The following is a 21,120-nucleotide window of genomic DNA, read 5'->3' on the forward strand; positions in this document are numbered from 1 at the left end:
TTTTTGTTTTTGTATTCTTTGTAATCTGGTCTCACAACAAAAAATTTCACGAATACAAGCCGCATGTACTATAAGCCGCATCTCCGGGTGTTGGCAAACATTTCGTTCTTTGTCCATAAATAAGCCGCACCTGATTATAAGCTGCTCTGTCCTTCGCAGCGAGGACCCGCGTGCAACAAAGTTGCCAAATAGTAACAGAATCACAGCATGGCGGGGTTTACTGGCTCGGCTCGGGCTGTGCAGGCTCGGCCCGCTAGGGGCTGCCGACGGGGCCAGGTGGCCCAGCTCGGTGGGGTCGCTCGGCGGGGCCGCTCGGGGCCGGCCGCCGCTGCCACTGGGCTCGCTCACTCCGGCCCGGAGCTGCCCTGTGATGGCAGGCAGGGACAGAGCCCGCTGGCACCCGCAGCGGCGGCGGCAGCGGGCGGGGACGGAGCCTGCCTGCTCCTGCCGTGGCAGGAGGGGGAAGGAGCCCCCCGCTACCCCACGGGCCGCTGGGGATGGCAGCACGGAGCCCCCGCCTCCTCCCCGAGCCATGGGATGTCAACACAGAGCCCCCCGCCTCTCCCCCTCCTGAAGGAGGGAGCTCCCCTGCCTCCCTCCCCCACCCCCCGCACTGCAGGCTGGCCCTACCCGCCGTGCAACACACTAACCAATTGTAACAATCGCTAAATCCTGGGTTTTATTGGCAGGTGCTCGGCTCGGCACCCTGGCTGGCACTTACAGGGTTGTAAATGTCAGAAAATTATTCACATATTAGCTGTTCCTGAGTGTAAGCCACATTTCCGGTCTGGGAGCAAAATTTTAGTCAAAATGGTGCGGCTTGTATTTGTGAAATTACTGTAATAAACCAAAACCACTACATCCAACCTCAGTGATTCCCAGATTTTGATTTCCTGTTGCCCAAGGGTGTCTTCCACAGCCAAATACTTGATGAACTGGGGCAAAGACTAATATTTTGGAGGACAGTGAGGTGGAAACTCCTCCAAAAAGGTTCTTCCCTCCCTTCCTAAGCATGTGGATCCTCAGCTTGTACAGACATGGAAATGCTTTTCTGTTGGCCTTGATTTTGGCCTTTTCATTTCTCTTCATCCCTTTAAAAAATCCAACACTGAGGGTAAAAATCAAGACACTAGAACTGAGACATGGGTGGGGACATGGGGGGATGTAGACACGGAGCAGTGACATGGGGACAAATGGACAGGGATAGGGGATGTGGGGGACAATGACAGGGATGGAAAGATGGTGGGGACACAGCCATGGGTAAGGACATGGTGGACATGGCCAGTGACATGTGGGTACACGGCCGTGGTCAGTGCCATGGGGGAACTTGCAGGGGCTGTGGGGGATGCTGGGTTTGAGGGAGTTGAGGGTTCTTGGCAGGGACTTTTGCCTTGCTGAGGGCTTTGGGGACCCCAGGCCTGAGCGGCTCCTGACTGAGCTGGGAGACCCTTTCAAGAGGATTCTGGGGCAGCTGCTCAAGGACCCCCTGCCCTGGAGCCCCCAGCCAGGCATTGGGCTCCTGGAAGGGAATGAAGGTCCTTGTCCCAGGAGGGAAATCCCAGCACCCCCAGGGTGTTAGGGGCAGCTGAGAGCCACAGCAGGGAGGGAAAAGCCAGACAGAGCTGTCCCCCTCCAAAACTACAGCCCCAAAAATCCCAAACCTCAGTGACTCCTCTCAGAATAAAGCTGCCATGAGGCACCTGAATAGAGGGAAAACAGGGATGGGACCCTCCAAGTGAGCAGGAGGGGCCTCAAAGCATCAAAACCAAGCATGGGGGACAGGGGTGGTTCATAGGGGGGCAGTGAGGAAGGGGTGGAAGAACATGGGAAAGGAGGAGCTGGGACCCCCAAAGAGAGAGGGAGGGGTTGGGATCCCCAAATTGCATTGAGAGAGTTTCCACTCCTCCTCCTCCTCCTTTCTAGTCGTGCCTCCTCTCTGGCTGTTCTCCCACTCCTTCCTCAGCTCTCCTCCTCCTCCTCCTTCCTTCTCCTACTTCCCCTGGGCCCAGCACCCTCCCTTGGCTGCCCCATTTTCCCAATGCTGTCACATCCCACTGGAGGAGCTGGGATGGAGCCAGGGCAGGTTGGGCTGGGGCAGTGCTGGGCTCTTTGTCCTGCCTGGGTGCTCTCCATGCGCCCCCTCCCTAAATTCCCCTGGCAGCTTTGGGCGGTCCCGGCACCTTTGGGGTTGGGGTGGTGCCGTGTTGAGGTTCAGTTTCTTCCCAAGGCCCCCCAGAGCAGGGTGAGAATGGGGGACGCGATCTTTCCTGGGAGTCCCCATTCCTAATCCAAGCCAGGACCTATTCTACCGCCTCCATCACGGCTCCCCCGTGGGGTCCCTCCAAGTCCTTCCCCAGTGGCCTCTAATAAATGTGGCTGGGATGAACTGGGAAGCTTTATTGGGAATACTGGGAGCAGCCGTTCAGGGGCAGAGTGACACCGGGCTGGGGGTCCCTGGGGGAGCACACACGTTCACCTGAGTCCCTCTGGTCCCCAGACAGGTGAGCTCCCAGCACCACCAGTACCACCAGTGCAGCCCCAGCTGCCCTGACACGCCCCATCCCCAGTGCCGGGCGGTGCCCCAGCCCCAAAGCAGCCACACTGTGCTGTTGGGGGGTCCCTGCGGCCCCGCGCAGCACTGGGAGCTCCAGCCTGGACCAGTTCAAAGTGCGGGTGGGCGGCATCAGAACCCAAGGAAGTGAGTCCACCACAAGCTGTTTAGAAGCCCCGAATTTGGCAGAAAGCCTTGAGGGATTCCCTGGCAAGCATCCACAGAGGGCAAAGGAGCTTGCAATGCTGGAAGTCTTCACAAAGAGCTTCCTGAAAGCACAGCAATGCTCCATCCCCACACAGGGACAGGAAGAGGGCAGAACCAGAGGCCATCGTGGCCTACCAGTGAGCTCTGGGTGTGCCTAAAAGCAAATGAAGCAGCAGCAGCAGTGGTGGAGTGGTTGAGACTCAGAGGTGCAACCACGGCAGTGGACGGAGCGCTGTTAGGCAGTGCCTGCATGCTGGGTGAGGTTCTGAGGGTTCTGGTCTCCCCACAAGCGAGGAATGGCAGCCTCTGCCTCAGAGCTAGTCAGAAACCCAAGCAGTGAGACCAGAGGCAGGGCACTGTCACAATGGCCAGAGCTGAACTCACTTTGCCCCTACAGCCCCGTGCCCAGAGTGGGTCACACTCCTGGGAACAGGAGGCCTTAGATGTGGCTTAAGCTGTGGCTCCATGGCCTTCTGGCTTGTCAGATTGCATTTGAAGGAGGCAAGGAGGAGGGTGTCTGGTGTTACAATACAGGATGTGATAAAAGGTATCTATTCTATTACATCTGTTGAGGGTGGGGGCAGTGATGCTTTTCTCCATGGGAGATGTTCTGCTAATGGGCCATCCATTGAAGCCAGGTAGGACATTGTTCTTTATCTTTTCACAACCCATCCTTCCTCCAGCCAGTCATTTTCTGCTCATGGCCATTGAGTCCCACTGTGTGACTGATAAAATTACTTCATCCATTGGAAGTTGCTCCAGCCAGGGGAAGGGCTCAACATTTCTTACCAAGATAAAACAGAGGTTTTGGGGACACTAAGGCAACCCCTTTCTCCACTGGACTCCAGAGGGAAGCTGGATTTCTCCACATCACCGCTGGACCTCCGGAAGGAAACTACACCTTCTACATGAGCACTGCTTCAACTGAATCACATCTGTCACTACAAAAGGACTACAGCCACCATTTAATAGGACTGCTACCAACACCCTGCTTGACAGGGGTGTCAGGTTGTACTCTGACTTTATCAGGGCTTAGGGTCTGTTTCTTTGTAGTATTGTATTTCTATTTTAATTTCCCTAGTAAAGAACTGTTATTCCTAATTCCCATATCATTGCCTGAGAGTCGTTTGATTTCAAAATTATTATAATTTGGAGGGAGAGAGTTTATAATCTCCATTTCAGAGAGAGGCTCTTGCCTTTCTTAGCAGACACCTGTCCTCCAAACTAGGACAGGGGCTGTGGTATAACCTCTGGTCACAGGCAGTGAACACCCATCCTCCCTCACACAAACTGGCTCAGCTGTAAAATGCCCACCCCCAGGAAGGCCACCTCCACAGGAGATTCTCATGAGGGGCATCTGAGGAGATGCCAGAATCCATCAAACAGCCCCCAAGTGCTCCCCAGACTCACTGCTGAGGCCTTGCAGCAGACCACTGTCCATTATGCAAAGGGATGCAGCAGAGCCAGAGGCTGCTGCAAGAGCCTGTGTCAAACTTGTCCCTGACGGGGGAGGTACCTGGGCATTCCCACCTGGCCCAAGTGTGCATCGAGCCCCTGAAATCCGAGTTTGTGGGGGGCCCTGAGCACCAAGAAGATGGAGATGGAGAGCACCCACAGGATGCCATTGGGATCCATCTCCAAAGGATCGGTGAATTCTCTCCATAAGAGAACAGGATGGCATTGGCATCCACAGAGTGGTGAGGTTTTCTACTTAATCTGTCTCTGTCACTCTCCTTCTCTCCCCCCACCTCTTTCCCATTTCTGTTTTTCTCTGTCTCTTATTCACTGTTCAATCAAACCCATACTATTGACTTTGGCACATGGTCTCATTTGCACCCTGATTCAGGCAGAGCCATATCTGATCATTTTAATCAGTGGATCAGAACAAGGGGATGGAAGCCCTCAACCCTGGGGGCTGCCCCATGCCACTTCCAGGGCGTTCGGCTGCTGAAGGGGTGCCGAGCGTGGCCCTTTGTGACACAGGCACCAGGGCCCTGTGTGATGCGGGACATTGTGGCGCCAGAAGCCCTTGTGACACAGCACAGCCACGCCCTGCAGGGGGTATATAAGGGCCACAGGGCCCTGTGCTGCCCAGTCCCAGGAGCGCTGCTCCTTCAGAAAGAAGCAGATCCCGGGATCACTGTGCGACAGACGACGTTGCATATGGAGAAGGAAAAGGCGAACCCCAACTCCCAGGCAGCCAGCCCCATGCTCAGCTGGCTGGAAGACCAGGCCCACAAAGAATCTCAAGGGGAATCCTGCATTGGGCAGGAGCTGTTTCAAGAAGAAACCAGCAGTGACTACGAAGGGTCCCAAGGGGAATCCTGCATTGAGGAAGAGCTCTTTCCAGAAGAAACCAGCAGGACCAAGAAGGGTCGCAAGGGGAAGCCTGCATTGGGCAGGAGATTTCCCCAACAGATATCAGTAGCTACCAGGAAGGATACCAAAGGGAACCTTCATGGAGCAGGATAAGGCCCGAGAAGAAACCAGCAGGGACCATGGAGAATCGCAAAGAAGAAGCCTGCATTGAGGAGGAGCTGTTTCCAGAAGAAACTGACAGTGACCATGAAGGGTCCCAAGGGGAATCTGGCATTGAGGAGGAGCTGTTTCCAGAAGAAACCAGCAGCTACCATGAGGGATCCAAGGAGAAGCCTCCATAGAGGAGGAGCTGTTTCCAGAAGAAACCAGCAGTGACCACGAAGGGTCCCAAGGAGAAGCCTGCATAGAGGAGGAGTTGTTTCCAGAAGAAACCAGCAGTGACCATGAAGGGTCCCAAGGGGAATCCTGCATTGAGGAGGAGCTGTTTCCAGAAGAAACCGACAGTGACCATGAAGGGTCCCAGGGAGAGAAGCCTGCATTGAGGAGGAGTTGTTTCCAGAAGAAACCAGCAGCTACCATGAGGGATCCCAAGGAGAAGCCTCCATAGAGGAGAGCTGTTTCCAGAAGAAACCAGCAGTGACCATGAAGGGTCCCAAGGGGAATCCTGCATTGAGGAGGAGCTGTTTCCAGAAGAAACCGACAGTGACTATGAAGGGTGCCAGGGAGAAGCCTGCATTGAGGAGGAGCTGTTTCCAGAAGAAACCAGCAGCTACCATGAGGGATCCCAAGGAGAAGCCTCCATAGAGGAGGAGCTGTTTCCAGAAGAAACCAGCAGTGACCATGAAGGGTCCCAAGGGGAATCCTGCATTGAGGAGGAGCTATTTCCAGAAGAAAGCCAAAGCTACCATGAGTTATCCCTAGGGGAGCCCCGCATTGGGCAGGAGCTGTCCCCAGAAGAAACCAGCAGCTACCATGAGCGATCCCAATGGGAAACCTGCGTTGAGCGGCAGATTTCCCCAGCCAATATCAGCAGCTACTATGAGGGATCCCAAGGGGAATCCTGCATTGAGGAGGAGCTGTTTCCAGAAGAAAACTGGCAGGTGACCATGAAGGGTCTCAAGAAGAAGCCTGCATTGAGGAGGAGCTGTTTCCAGAAGAAACCAGCAGTGACCAAGACAGGTCCAAGGGGAATTCTACATTGAGGAGGAGTTGTTTCCAGAAGAAAGCAGCAGTGACCACGAGGGATCCCACGGAGAATCCTCGTTGAGAAGCAGATTTCCCCAGCCGGTATCAGCAGCTACCATGAGTTATCCCATGGGAATCCTGCATTGGGCAGGAACTGTCCCAGGAGAAACCAGCAGTAAACCACGAAGGGTCCCAAGGAGAAGCCTCCATTGAGGAGGAGCTGTTTCCAGAAGAAACCAGGCCCAGTGACCAAGAAGGGTCCCAAGGGGAATTCTATATTGAGGAGGAGTTGTTTCCAGAAGAAACCAGCAGTGACCATGAGGGATCCCAAGGAGCATCTTCCATTGAGGAGCAGATTTCCCCAGCTGGTATCAGCAGCTGCCATGAGTTATCCATGGAGAATACTGTATTGGCAGGAACTGTTTCCAGGAGAGAACCATCAGTAACCACGAAGGGTCCCAAGGAGAATTCTGCATTGAGGAGGAGCTGTTTCCAGAAGAAACCAGCAGCTATCATGAGGGATCCCAAGGGGAATCCTGCGTTGAGGAGGAGCTGTTTCCAGAAGAAACCAGCAGCTACCATGAGGGATCCCAAGGGAAGCCTGCGTTGAGGGAGGAGCTGTTTCCAGAAGAAACCAGCAGCTACCATGAGGGATCCCAAGGAGAACCCTCCGTTCAGGAGCAGATTTCCCAGCCGGTATCAGCAGCTACCATGAGTTATCCCATGGGGAATCCTGCATTGGACAGGAACTGTCCCCAGAAGATAACAGCAGTAACCACAAAGGGTCCCAAGGAGAAGCCTGCATTGGGCAGGAACTGTTTCCAGAAGAAACCAGAAATTACTACAAAGGGTCCCAAGGGGAATTCTGCATAGAGGAGGAGCTGTTTCCAGAAGAAACCCAAAGCTACCATGAGTTATCCCTAGGAGAATCCTGCATTGTGCGTGGAGCTGTTTCCAGAAGAAACCAGCAGCTACCATGAGCGATCCCAATGGGAAGCCTGTGTTGAGCAGCAGATTTCCCCAACCGATATCAGTAGCGACCATGAGTTATGCCATGGGGAGCCCTGCATTGAACAGGATCTTTCCCCAGAAGAAATCAACCATGGTCACAAAGTATTCCAAGGGGAATCCTGCATTGAGGTTGAGCTGTCTCCAGAAGAAACCATCAGCGACCATGAAGAATCCAAAGGGGAAGCCTGCATTGAGCAGGAGTTCTCCCTAGAAGAATTCTGTAGCTACCATGAGCTGTCCAATTGGGTATGAATGCAACCAGGAAGAGCTGTCCCACAGTGATATCAGCAGCTACCAAGAATGGTCAAACTGGGAAGAAATGCACAGACCACGGCCTTATCCAAGGACAAGTCAGTAGCTCCCACAATCTGGCTGACTGGGAAGAATACAGGGAGCATGAACTGTCCCACGGAGATGTTGGCAGCTATCAAGAAACATCAGATGGGGAGGAGTCCATGGGCCAAGAGCTTTTTGACAAGGAAGACTCCGTTGACCACGAGGTGTCCAGAGGGAATGGTAAGAGACCCTCAGTGCAATGCAGCAGGGAAAATGACATTGACCAAGACATCATGCAGGACACCTGCGTACAGAGCATTGGGCCAAGCCCTTGCCACAAGAGGAGGATGAGTGGGATGGAGTGAGCCTCATTGAGCTCTGTGAAGATGAAGAGAGAGAGCAAAGATGGGCAGGTTTGTCAGGAGGCGGGTTCCCTGTGCCTGCCCCTCGCGACGCTTGGGTTCAGCTCGGGGCATCTGAGCTGTGCTCTCAAGGGCCGCTCTGTGCCTTGCCTCCCCGTGTGGAAGCGCTGAGCCCCCGCAAGAAACGTTCCTCCCGGCTGCGGCGGGCACTGCGGGCACTGCGCAACCTGTTCTGCTGGCCCTGCCTGGCTCCACAGCCCGAGCAGTAGGGCCCACGGCTGGCCTGCAGCCTGCTCTGCATCCTGAGGGAGCCACATGGGCTGCCTTGGCCTGAGCATGGCCCTGCAGCATTCGCAGGGCCTGCCTCTTTGGACCAGCCCAAGTGGTTCTCCCAGCCCCAAACCAGCACCTGTGGGGGACACTTGGTGCCACGCGCCCCAGCGGTGAACTGCAGAGAAACATCAAGGTGACAAGAGATCTGGAAATCTTCCAGTGTCACTGTCAGCCTGACACCACCATGACACCCTGAAACCGTGTCCCCAAGTGCCACATCCAGACGACTCAAGCACTTCCAGAGACACTGATTCCACCACCTCCTGCAACAACTTCTTCTGATGCCTGACCACTCTTCCAGGGTAAAATTGTTTCTACTGCTGCATCAGAACCTTCCATGCTGGAATCCAAGGCCATTTCTTCCTCTCATCCTGAAAGGATTACATGTGATCCTTTGGGATTTTTTTCCATGAGGACATGGGCAAGACAGGACATATTGTTATCAGGACCCCGCTGCATACTGCAGGACCGTGACACAAGCATCTCTTCCTAGACAAATGGAAGTTTTCTTTAAAAATATAGTAGGAAAAAAAAAACCACAAAAACCACAAAAAACCACAAAAAAAGAAAAAAAGCACAAAAAACCCCACAAACCCCCCCACCCCCCAAAAAAAAACCCCAAACCCAAACACATAAACAAAAACTGGAATATAAATAATTAGAAGAATATGAAGAAGAAGAAGAAGAAACAGTAGGAAACAGTAGCAGTAAATAAGGATAGGAATTAACAATAGAAAGAATAAGAATAAGAACAAGAACAAGAATAAGAATAAGAATAAGAATAAGAATAAGAATAAGAAATAGAAGAAGAAGAAAAAGGAGAAGAAGAAGAAGAGGAAAGGAAAAAGAAGAACAAGAAGAAAAAGAAGGAAACATAAAAAAAGAAGAAAACGAAGAAGGGGAAAAAGAAGAAGGAAAAGAAGAAATAGTAGTAGAAGTAAAGAATTACCATCAAAATTAAAATAAATTTATAATTATAATAATATTATGAATAATGTCAAGTTGAAATACACATCCACACATCTTTTAGGATCATAGTATAGTTTGGGTTGGGAAGGACATAAAAAATCATCTAGTTCCATCTGATTATCTTATGCACTCCTTCTCTCCCTCTGAGTCCTCTGAACTCATTCTAGCAGGTCCATGTCCTTCTTATGCTGGGGCCCACACACACGGATGCAGTGCTCCAGGCAGAGTCTCACAAAAATGGCCTAGAGGGCCCACGCTCACCTCCCTTGCCCTGCTGCTCTATCCTCCTTTCCATGCAGCCCATCCTGTGGCTGCTTTATGGGCTGGCAGCACAACTACCAGCGCACCCCAAGTGCTTCTCCTCAGCCCCTGCCCCATTCAGCTGTCTGTCCCCTGCAAAGCCCATCCTGAGGTCAGCTCCAGCCACTCTCTGTGTCATTGGCAAAGCCATTCTGGAGCCCGGGGCCCAGGCAGAGACCTCCCTGCAGGACACCCCTCATCCCCGGTCTGTTGCCTGGGAACCAGAAAGCCGCCCAGTTTCTCAGGCTGCTCGAGCCTGGCTCTCAGGCTCTTCAGGGATGAAGGAACCCAAACCAAAGATATAACACCTGTGGTGTACGTGACTCTACTCACAGACTGTGTTTCTAGGGGTGTCTTCTCCTCTGTCCAATGAAATGTGTCTTGGGTTACAATACAGAGTATGATAAAAGGTATCTGTTCTATCATCATCTATTGAGGGTGGGGGCAGTGATCCGTATCTCCATGGGATATATTCTGCTAATGGGCCATCCATTGAAACCAGGCAGGGCATTGTTCTTTATCTTTTCAAACCCATCCTTCCTTCAGGGAGGTATCTTCTTCTAATGGCCCATTGAGTCCCACTGTGTGAATGATAAAATTACTTCATCCCATTGGAAATTGCTCCAGCCAGGGGGAAGAGCCTAATTGGGGAGAAAAGTTTAATTGGGGCAAAGAAACTTCAGTTGTGGGGAGAAAATGTGAATGGATGAATTTGAATGGGAGGAGATTATTTGAATTGGGGAGAGAAAATGAAGTGGGGGGAAGAGCCCCCCAGCCCTGGGCTGTGCCCCAAAGGTGCTGCCAGCCGTTCCCCTGATCCAACCCCTGGGCTGGGGGCGTGGAGCTGCCGCTGCTCCCCGGGAATGTCACAGGATAAAAACTCCATTCAAGCTTTTATGTTCCCAGGCAATCCCAGTAAGGTGCTGGTTGACCCCAACATGGTCCCAGTTTCTCCCAGTCAGTCTCCTGTATGGTTCCTTTCACTGTCAGTCCCTTTCAGGAGGAGTTCAGTATGGCCCCAGTCATTTCCAGTATGAACCCAGTCACTCCTTCTAGGATGCCATTTGCCCCCATCATGGTCCCAGTTGCTCCAAGCATGATCCCAGTATGATCCCAGTAACTTCCAGACACTCCCAGTACTATGCCAGTCACTCCAAGTGTGACCCTGTCAGTCCCAGTATGATCCCAGTGTGACTCCAGCATGGGCCAGCTGCTGTCAGTATGATCCCAGTTGCCTCCTGCATTTTTCCAATTGCACCTTTTCACCACTACTATGGTTCCAGTCACTCCCAGGACAATTCCATTCAGTCCCACTATGAACCCAACCATACCGAGTAAATCGAGCAACATCCAGCAGCATTCAGCGTGTTCCCAGTAGCCCTCTACGTGGTCCCCATGTATCCCAGTATATCCTAGTGTACTCCCTGGCGCCCCAAATCTGGTCCTGCCCAGTCCCAGTCCAGATCTCAGTTGCATCCTGGTGTCGCAGTCTGCCCCAGTCCATCCCAGTCATTCACATTCCATCCCGCTCCCTTCCAGTGGTGGCCACAGCCCCTCCCCATGGCCTCGGGCCTGGCCGGGACCCTTCGCTCTGTCCCCATGTTGATTTTAGGGGGGTCGTGTGTCTCCCCCCCAGCCCTGCTGTCATTCTACCCCCATCCGGCTGCTCCCAGTGTTCCCAATAAATTTTCCCAGTTTGCCCTGGTCCTGGGAAGGGACTTGGGGAGAACCTGTCAGGGGCGCTGTGACTGGAGGGGGTAGAACAGGCCCTGGGATGTAACGGGAATGGGGACACCGTGTGCAGGTGGAGGAGGGGGGATGAGGAAGGGGTGGAAGAAGGGATGCAGGAGGGATGGGGAAGGAGTGGGAGAAGGGCTGCTGGGGGGCACTGGGAGAGTGAGGACACACTGGGATCAGCTGGGGGGAACTGGGAGAGATGGGAGAAGGACTGGTGTGGCACTGAGAGGAGCTAGGAATTAATTTGGAGAGAGTGAAGAAACACTGGGGGAGAGTGGAGTGGATTGGGGCAATGGGAGAGAGGGTGGAGGTCTGGTGGACCATGGAGAGGGATTGAGGTGTGCTGGGAGTAACTGGGAGGGAGTTTGAGAGAGCCAGGAATAAACTGGGAGAGAGGTTCAGGAGTCTAGAATGGCTGAGAAGGAATTTGCAGGAGGCTGGAGAGGGTGGGATGAGGTTCAGGGGGTCTTGGTGGATATTGGGAGGGAGTTTGGTGGTGCTGGGTGTGACTGGGAGGGATTTGAGTAGGCCTAGAGGGCTGGAAAAAGAGAAGGGATTGGAAAGCAGCCGTGGAATGAGGTTGGTTGTCCTGGTGGGGCTGGAAAGGGACTGGGAGATGGTTTGGGGGTCCTGGGGCAGTGGGGGATAACTGGGAGGGGGTTATAGGATCCAGAGAGGGACAGGAGGGGCTTTGGTGGGTCCTGATGAGGTTGGGAAAAGATTGGGAGGAGATTTGAAGGGGTGCTGGGTGGGCTCTCCCTGATTAGGCTGAATCTTCTTCATCGCATTGTCTGATGGGCTGAGGAGAGGCCCGGGAGTTGAGAGCAGGAACAGGAGAGATCCCGCCCCGAGCACCGAACGGGAACAACAGACCCAGCCTGGGCACGGGGAGGGAATTTATTACCAACCAAATCACAGCAGGAGAAGGGAGAGAAATCACTCCAATCTCTTCCCCTCACCAACACGGATCACCAGGACCAGAGATCACCAGGGCTCTGCCCAACAGGGGTCACTGGGGATCATCCAACACCGATCCTCCCATGGGGGATGGAGCTGGAGCAGAGCACGAAGCTCTTCCCACACTCGGGGCACTCACAGGGCTTCCCTTAGTGGTGCCTCCGTTGGTGTCGGGTCAAGGTTGAGCTCTGTGAGAAGCTCTTCCCACACTCAGGACACTCGTAGGGCCTCTCCCCAGTGTGGATGCGCTGGTGAGCAGTGAGGGTATGGAGTTGTGCTTGAAGCCCTTGCCACACTCAGGGCAGCGGAAGGGCCTCTCCTCTGTGTGAATCCGCTCATGTTCGAGGCAATTGGAGCTTCTCTTAAACCTCTTCCCACACACAGGACACTCGTAGGGCCTCTCCCCAGTGTGGATACGCTGGTGTGTTCTAAGGTGGAAGCTGTTCCCAAAGCTCTTCCCACATTCCAAGCAGGTGTAGGGCCGTTCCCCTGTGTGGATCACCTGGTGCTGCAGCAGATGAGAAATTGTCGTGAATCCCTTCCCACATTTCCCACACTCGTAGGGCTTCTCCCCAGTGTGGATCCTCTGGTGCCGGATCAGGATGAGAGTTCCAGCTGAAACCCTTCCCACATTCCAAGCACTTGTGGGGCTTCTCCCCTCCATGAGGCTTCTCCACCAGCTCTGAGCTCTGCCTGGATCTCCGGCCGCCTTCCCGGCTCAGGGAGGGTCTTTCCTCCTCACACATCTCTGGGCTGGGTTTGCAGCCCCTCCTTGTGACACGTCTCTGGGGCTTTTCCTCCTCCTCCATCTGCCCGTGCCTTGGGAATGAAAAATCCTGGATTTAGGGGAAAAACAAAAGGAGAGGGTCTTGGGCTGGGTGTCCCTCCTTGCTCAAGTGCAACTCATGAAGACATTGGGCATCTTGTGTCTGTAAGAACCTGCAAAACACAAGGATTCAGCCCAAAAATCCTCCAAACATCATGATACAGATCAAAAACCCCCCAAACACCAAGATTCAGACAAAACCCCCTCCAACACAGAAAGATTCAGCCCCTGCAAAAAAATCAATGAACCAACTTTTGGCCCAATAAAGCTCAGACAGACCATGATTTACCACAGTGAAAATCATGGATCCCCCTACGCTGTCGATTGTTGCACGTGATGGGGACAACGCTCCTGGGCCCTGGGGAGAGGCTGCAGATACAGCAAAGGGCAGAACCTTGTGCTGCTTCCCATTTCTGCTCCTCCTCCTCCAGCGTCCCTGCTCTTCCTAACACTCCTCTTCTTCCTACTACTCCTCCTCCATATGCACAATCCCACCTTCTCCTCCCACGTCCACAGTTTGACCAGTTTTTTCTTCAACCCTGCTTCTTCTTCCCTTCTCCTCCTGCCCCCAGACCCAGCACCCACTGCCAGCTCCCTCTTCCCCCCAAACCCACAGCATCCCAGCCGAGGGGCAGGGATGGAGCTGGGGCAGCAGGGGATGGATGCTGTTGGTGTGCTGGGAAGGCACTGGGGGAAGGGGAGTGTGCAGGAATATGCTTCAGGTAAGAACATGCAGGAACAACCTCTGTGGTAAGCAAATGGAAAAGAGGAGGAAGAGAAAATGGGGATGGGGATGTTTTTCAGCAGGCTCTTATCCTCAGAAGTTGCCAGCTGATGCAGATCCTTTGTGTCCCCGGTTGCCAGGCCAGGCAAACAAGGAGGTCAGGATTTCAGGGGGTTTCTCTGTGCTGGGCAGCGGCAGGAGCGGGCGCAGAGCTGCGGCACCGGGAGCACGGGCTGGGGGCCTGTGGGGAGCTGCGGGGCCGGGCCGGGGCTGTGGGGCAGCCGGGGCTCAGCGCCGGGCGCTGCCTGAGCCCAGCACCCCCCGGGCAGGGCCGGCAGTGGCCCCCGGCCCCCAGGAGGCTGCGGGACGCCCCGGCCGCTGCCCGGCCCCGTGGAGCTGCCGGCCCTGCCCGCCGGGGGGGCCGCGTTTGGACACTGCGGCAGGACAGGCACCGGCTCTGGGATACGGGCTGGCCAGGGCACGGCGAGCACAAGGACGAGCAGCAAGGAACAGCTGGGAAATGGGCATTGGACCTGGAAGGATCCAGATTAGCTTTTAAGCATTTTGTTTGGGTCACTGCAGAAAGGAATGATTTTGCAGCAAGCTCAGCAGCTGTCAGAGGATGAGCACCCCCAGGCACTGAGGGGGCTGCAGGAGGGGCAGAAGAAGCCCCTGGAGCAGTTGCTCAGAAAGGCACAGCAGGGGAATGCAAGAAGGGATGAGGAAAAGGCCAAGGGGAAGGCAAAGGCCATGGCAGAGTTTCTACAGCCCCTGAGGGATGAACCCCAGGGCCCAAGGGGGCCCCAGCACCCAGGGGACGGGGTTGGCCACAAGGACCTGGCACAGGCATTGCCCTCCTCGGCAGGGCAGAGCCGACCCAAACAGCCCCTGGGAAGGAACCAGGGTTCCATCTGCAGGGCACAAGGACACTGGAAGCAGACACAGGAGCACCCTCAGGAGGAGCAGGTCCAGCCCTTGATGGACATGCATTGTTAGGGGTCTCAGAGCTCCCATTACACCTGGGACCCACCTTGAGAACATTCAGGGTGGGTCTGGATTGAGAGAAGGCCTTTCCTGATGGACACAGGGACCTCTCCATCCACTCTGAATCTTAGACATAAGGGGGTAAAAATGCCAAAAATGCCTTTGATTCTTCAGGAGATAAGTGGGAAAGATGAGCTGGTGTGTTTTATTCAACCACTGTTAGCAGATGTGGGGGATGGGTTTGAAATGCAGGAATTTTTATTTGCTCCTAATTGTGATTGTAATTTACTGGGAAGGGATTTGATGCCTAAATTAGGAATACAAATTAATATCATAAAACGTGATACAGAGGCTGGTTCTGTTGTGCCATTGTGTCAAATGTCTGGCAAGGCCTGTGCTGAAGTGAAACCAGAAGTGCAGGCAGCTCCAGGAAAAGAGGGAAAATGAGATATGGAGCCTCTCCAAAGGACTTTGAAGCAACCAGGAAAAGTGGTGTCTAAAAGCAATACCCTATTCCAGGGGAGGGAAGGAAGGGCTTGCAGCCTGTATTGAGTCCTTGCTAAAAGCAGGGTTTTTGAAGCCAGGGATCTCTCCCTACAACATTCCTATCCTGCCAGTCAAGAAACTGGATGGATGGACACCAAAAGGAAAGCAGAATTTTCAAATGTTAAAAAGCAGATTAACTGAGAATCCGCCCTGGCCCTTCCAGACAGGGAAAAAGAATTTGAATTGTATGTGAATGTTAAACAGGGCCATGCCAAAGGAATTCTCAGCAAAAATGTTTAACCCAGGGGCCAGAGTGGCCTCATTGTCTGCAGAATTGTGCAGCCAGAAATTTAATGTCACCTGAGGCTCAAACCTGATGGCAGGAGGATCTCCTGTTGTTCAAATCTGGAACCAAGTAAAGCTTTGAGAACCAAAAGAGCCTCTACATGGATGAGCAGTGCTCAGTGATTACAGAATGAAACTTGTTCAGTGGCACAGGAGGATTTAGAATTGAGGACAGGGGAAGGGTTTAACCCAGCCTCCTGTTTGAACAGCCTGCACAGGGGCTGGCAACAAACCCATGGCTGCATTCAAGGGACAGAGCTCCAGAGCCAGCACAGGAGAGATTGAGGAGACATTCCCTGGCCTCAGGGACAAAATGTGTTTATGGATGGGTCTGCAAGGGCAGGAGAAGGGAAAAGAGTTCCAAGACACGCTGTGATTAAGGAAAGGGAATCAGACCAAGCGCAGGTCACCGCCCGCATGCTCAGCTCAACCGGCGGAGCTGGGTGTGCTTGGAAGAGCCTGGCACTGAAATGCCCTGAGCAGGAAGGCTCAAATATCTGCTGGTGACAGCATGGCAGCTAACAGGGTGCCAAAAGCAATTCTGACTTCTTCAGAAATCACTGGATCTCTTCTAAAGGAACTTCAAAACCAATAATTCCAAGATAATGGACTGTGGAAGCAACAGACTCAGATGGGGAACTCATTTGACAGGAAAGATCCTTCAGGGGGTTCTGGCTGCTTTAGGAATACAATGGGACCTCCACAAACCCTGGCACCCCCAGAGCTCAGGTCAGGTAGAAAGAATGAATGGGGAAATAAAGAAACTCCTTTGGAAGCTGGTGATAGAAACCAAGATGCCACAGGTACGGCTTTTGCCATTGGCTTTGGAAAGGATAAGAGCCAGACCCAGGGCAGATATTCAATGATCTCCCTTGGAATTGGTGTTTGGAATTCCTTACCCTGGTAATTCTCCACCTAGTGCAGGGTGCAGATAAGGGATGTGTATTTCAAACAGTCTGTGGCCACAGTCCTGGAGCTTCACTGCTTTCTGTGCCTGCACTCCCACAGCTGCTGGGGAACACAAGGGCACAATTCCACTCTGGCTCTCAATTACACTCACACACTGGGCTGCCTGAGATTCGATTGTTGGAAAAGATACCAACTTTAAATTTTTAAAAAATCTTATCTCTCTACTCAGGCTTGGTTTGCCTTTGCATTTGGGAAAAGGAATTTTAAAGGGTTTTTTAAGGGATGTTACACCACTCACCAGAGATGAGTTTAACATCTCAACAGACTGGGAATGGCCCAAAGGATACCCACAAAGAGAAAGAGCATCAATAAAATATCTACGACCATCAGCAAACATCAAGCAACACCCACCCCCGACAGGGCCCCCGGCAAAGTTGGAGACACCTGGTCTGGAAAAGGCTGAGAAGGAAATCCAATACTGGGACATAATTAACATCAGAGGAGGAGAAATCCGGGTCCGATAGGAAATCAAATAGTAAGAACTACACAACTTAGCAACTAATGAACATTAAACCAATGAAATTCAATGGATTTAGACGGTATAAAGTTTAGGAAAAATCTGGTAAAACTCACGTGTCATGGAATGATTTTCTCTGCACACCGGGCTATGTGTAGGATGAAATGATTTCTGTTGCACATCCTGGCAAGAATCAAGTAATGCCTTGACTCTCTAACACCAAAGATATCAAGTTAAGAGCAGATTGTGGGGGGGGGGGGCACATGTGAGTCATCCAATGGCTGCTCGGGAAGAGAAGCATCAGTTCCAACAGCCAGGAGAGGAGCTTTAGAAATGCAGATTAACACTGCTGGGGCAAAGTACCCATTTATCTGGAATTACAGACTTCCCGGGAAGCCTGATACTAGATTCCCTCCTAATGTATAACCGTCCTTTTTAGATTTTAATTCTTATAGAATTCATAGTTTTGCCCCATTCCTTTTTTCATCTTTCAATATCCAGTTTCACGTATCAGCAAACCTACAGTTTGCTTGTGAAGGCAAAAATCTTTGTCCATTCATCAATCAGTGGAATCCATCCCATTGTTTCTTTTATCTCTCAGTGCTGGTCTTATCTACCAGCAGATCCACAGCTCGTTTGTAAAGACAAATTCCAACATTCCTCTCAAGAATAACCCCAAAATCAAAGAGGAACCAGGAAAAGACATTGAGTCAATAGCCATTAAAATATTGTAAAGACAATTCCTAGAGGAAATAAGAGAGGAGGAGGAAAGCAGTAAGATTAATATCGCAGTGGGGGTGCATATTAACGAGGACATGCAGCAGGCGGATCGGGAAGTCTGAACCTTCCAAGTACCTCAGCCAGTGGGGAAAGGGAGAGGGAGATGCAGCCGGGAAAATGAGGATAAAAAGGAGGCTGCGTTTTAGAGACCGCATGGCAAATGCCGCATGGCCTCTCCCTTTGTTCAGGAATAAAGTCACTTTTCCAGGACTCCTCTGTCTCCTCTGGGCACACAAACCTCTGGCGACGGGAATTTTGCCGCCCAGCCCCGGGCCCAGGGCAGCCACCTCTGTGCTACCGCCAGGAACCGGGACGAGCCAGCGCTGCTCCGGCAGCGGCTCCTGCCGAGGCCCCAGCGGGAAGGAGAGCGCGGGCAGCCGCTCCCGCAGCGCCCTCAGCCCAGGGGGAACACGGGCCGGCCACGGCACAACGAAGCCGCCAGAGCCCCCTGCCGCCCCCTGGGCCCGCCCGCAGCGAGCCCCGAGCCCCCGCAGAACCAAGCACAGCCCTCACCTGCGCTGGGGCCGCCTCCGAGCTCCGCCGCCGCCTCACCGGGCTCCGGCCGCTGCCGCCGCTGCCGGGCCCGCGCAGAGGGTGCCCCAAGGGCGCCTTTGCCGCTCTGCCCAATCAGCGCGCGAGAACGAGGAGTGACGGCAGAATCAGCCAATGGCAGCGAGGGGCGGGCTCTGCACACGGCCCAGCCTCGACCCGCGCTCTCAGCGCCCCCCGGGCTGTGCGAGGCCAAAGCCGGAGATGGGGAACAGCCCTGGAACGGGTCCGGGCCGAGCCGGGATTGGCCTCACAACACAAACAAAGTTCTCCGCAGCTCCCGGCACGGCTTTCCCAGTCCTGCGTGTTCGCTGGCTCCGCCTCAGCGGGAAGCCCTGGAGCCTCACTTCTGTTACCGCTAATTAGGAGCATCAGTGCATGGCTTTGATTTTCCGCTAAATAGGAGAATCTGCCCCTTTGCATGAGTGGAGGAGGGGGAAGGTTTTTGGCAGAAAACTCCACAAACCCACAGCATGAGAATGAGAACTAAGTAAAGGCCTGCAAAACCAGCTTTCCCCCACCCTTCCCTCCTTCCAGCTGCACCTCCTACCCCGGAAGTCCAGGGTGTGAGAAACGACGCTCACTTGTTAAAATTTTAAAGCTTTATTGTACCTTAAAAAAAAACCCCCAAAAAAAAAAAACAAAAAAAAACCCCCAAAAAAAAACCACCAACAAAAAAAAAAACAACACTCAATCAAACTTCTGAGAAACCATGCTCCATTTTTAAAAATTTTTACAGGTTTATGAAACCTTAGCAGAAAAATACAACAAATGACTGAGGAAGGAGAAAAATCAGCACTGGGAGCACAGGTCTAAACCCCCTGGTGCTCACCTACAGAATGGATGTTCTGCCTTTTATGCCTCCGGGCCCTCCCAAAGTCTTGTTGCTGAACTCCTTCTCTGCCGTCCATTGCTGGACACTTTCTTGCAGCTTGACTGGAGCTTAGGTGTAGCAACAAGTGCCCAAATGCCCCGACTACCTAAGACATTTCTGACAACAATACAAGGGGGAGGGGAAAGAGGACTATGGGGGGGGATATATTGCAATAACATCACTAGAGATCCTCAAAATTTATCTTTAACATAATTACAGTATTCATCTTTTAACAGTGAGAGCCAACCATCACTCTGCTAATCTACAACAACATGGACTACGCTTATCCCCCAGATCAGATGGGGGTGGAGCCAGCTCCAGTCCCCCCAATTCGGTGGGGGCAGACACTACCCCCTTCCCTGCTGGGTATTGCATCAGTTTTAATATATTTTTATAAAAGGTTATGCATATTCAAATATTTTAACATAGTTTGTCCCCTGTCCCACCTTTTTCAAGAATATGCTGTCATCCCAGTCCTGATCATTTGTTACTTTTCGATATATTCAACACTTTTCATTTCCTTCATTGGTTAAATGTTAACAGTACAACAACTCTTCACCAACATGGGTATCACAACACAACATTCGTATTAAAAGATCTCTAAACTTGAGCAAAACTTCTTTTACAAAAGTCAAATTTATAGACACATAGTATTCAGTCTAGGATTTGCTAAAGCCAACACTAATATATTTGTCACAGTGGAGCATAGAGCCGGGCTGGGCCAGGGAGTGTGACTGGAGCTGCCATTTGTCTTAGGTCCAAGAACGGTGTTTGCCTCAGGACAGCAATTGGGGCTGAGTTTGGGAGTTCAAGCTAAAGCTGGCACTGGAGTGTGGGCTGGTGCTCAAAGCTGCACTTAGGGCTTGAGACTGCCATTGGGGTTGGGCTTAGAGTTGCAGTTGGGGCTGGCTTTGGGCTTAGGGCTAAACATGGTATTTGGTTAATGGCTGAGCATTTGGCAAGGGGCTGGAATTGGGGATGGTCTTTTCAGTTAGGGCTGGGTTTTAGATTAGAACTGGAATTGGGGTTAAGGCTAAATGTGCCATTTGCCTTAACCCTGGCCTTGAGATTGGCTCTGGGGCTGCACGAGTCTGGCACTGGGATGAGATTAAATCTGGGAGTGTGAGTGTGTCTGAACATGGAGTGAGATTGAGATCAGGATCAGGGTGAGCTTTGGGACCGAGCGCACGCCCAGACGGACAGGGGAGATGTCACTGCAGGATGTCCCTGGCATTGTCACAGCCCTGCTCAGGCACCACCAAAAGGCAGCAGGAGCTGGCTGGTCCCACATCCAGGTGCTCCCAGCACCTGGAATATCCCTCTGTCCAGTCTGTTCTGCTCTCCTGGACATGCTCCCTCCAGGCTCTTTGTCACCTCCTCGATGGCAGAGCATGGCATATTGAGTGGCTTCTAGGACCCTGCAGAGTCCTTGAGGAGGGCAAGCCTTGCTTGGCAACACCCAAATTCTCTCCCTGTCATACACAGCATTGCCATCCTGCATCCAATCCCATCACTGTGCCACTTTCTGGGAAGAAAGGAAGCCCAGTCAAATCCAAACCAGTGGGAACATTCAGACAGTTCTCTGAGAAAATCCTAATTTATTTAACACTAATGCTCCTAAGAAGATCAGATCTCCATCTGTAAACACATTCCTGGCAGTCAGAGGCCATCTGACCAGTAGAGTGGGGGAGCTTCCTGCAGATGGAAGAACCTCCTTGGTTTCATGTGAATCTTTCCTGCTGCAAAGCATGGGGGGTTCCCCACTGGAACAGGGACAGCGTTCTGGGAACTGACTGGAGGCTGAACACAAGTGGCTCCAGGACACTTCCTGCCAGGACACTGCCTCTGGGAACAGCTTCTTGGACACGGCTGGGCTCCCCTTTTTACTTCCAGGCTTTTCCTGCCCATCTGCATCCTCA

General features: G+C 52.7%; 1 pseudogene; it reads right to left on the reverse strand.

Moving 5' to 3' along the window:
- Positions 1–12,123: 12,123 nt before the first annotated feature.
- On the reverse strand, positions 12,124–13,016 carry LOC117007998 (annotated as a pseudogene).
- Positions 13,017–21,120: the final 8,104 nt, after the last annotated feature.

This window comes from Catharus ustulatus, chromosome 28, assembly GCF_009819885.2.
Source record: "Catharus ustulatus isolate bCatUst1 chromosome 28, bCatUst1.pri.v2, whole genome shotgun sequence".
In the NCBI taxonomy this organism is placed as follows: domain Eukaryota; kingdom Metazoa; phylum Chordata; class Aves; order Passeriformes; family Turdidae; genus Catharus; species Catharus ustulatus.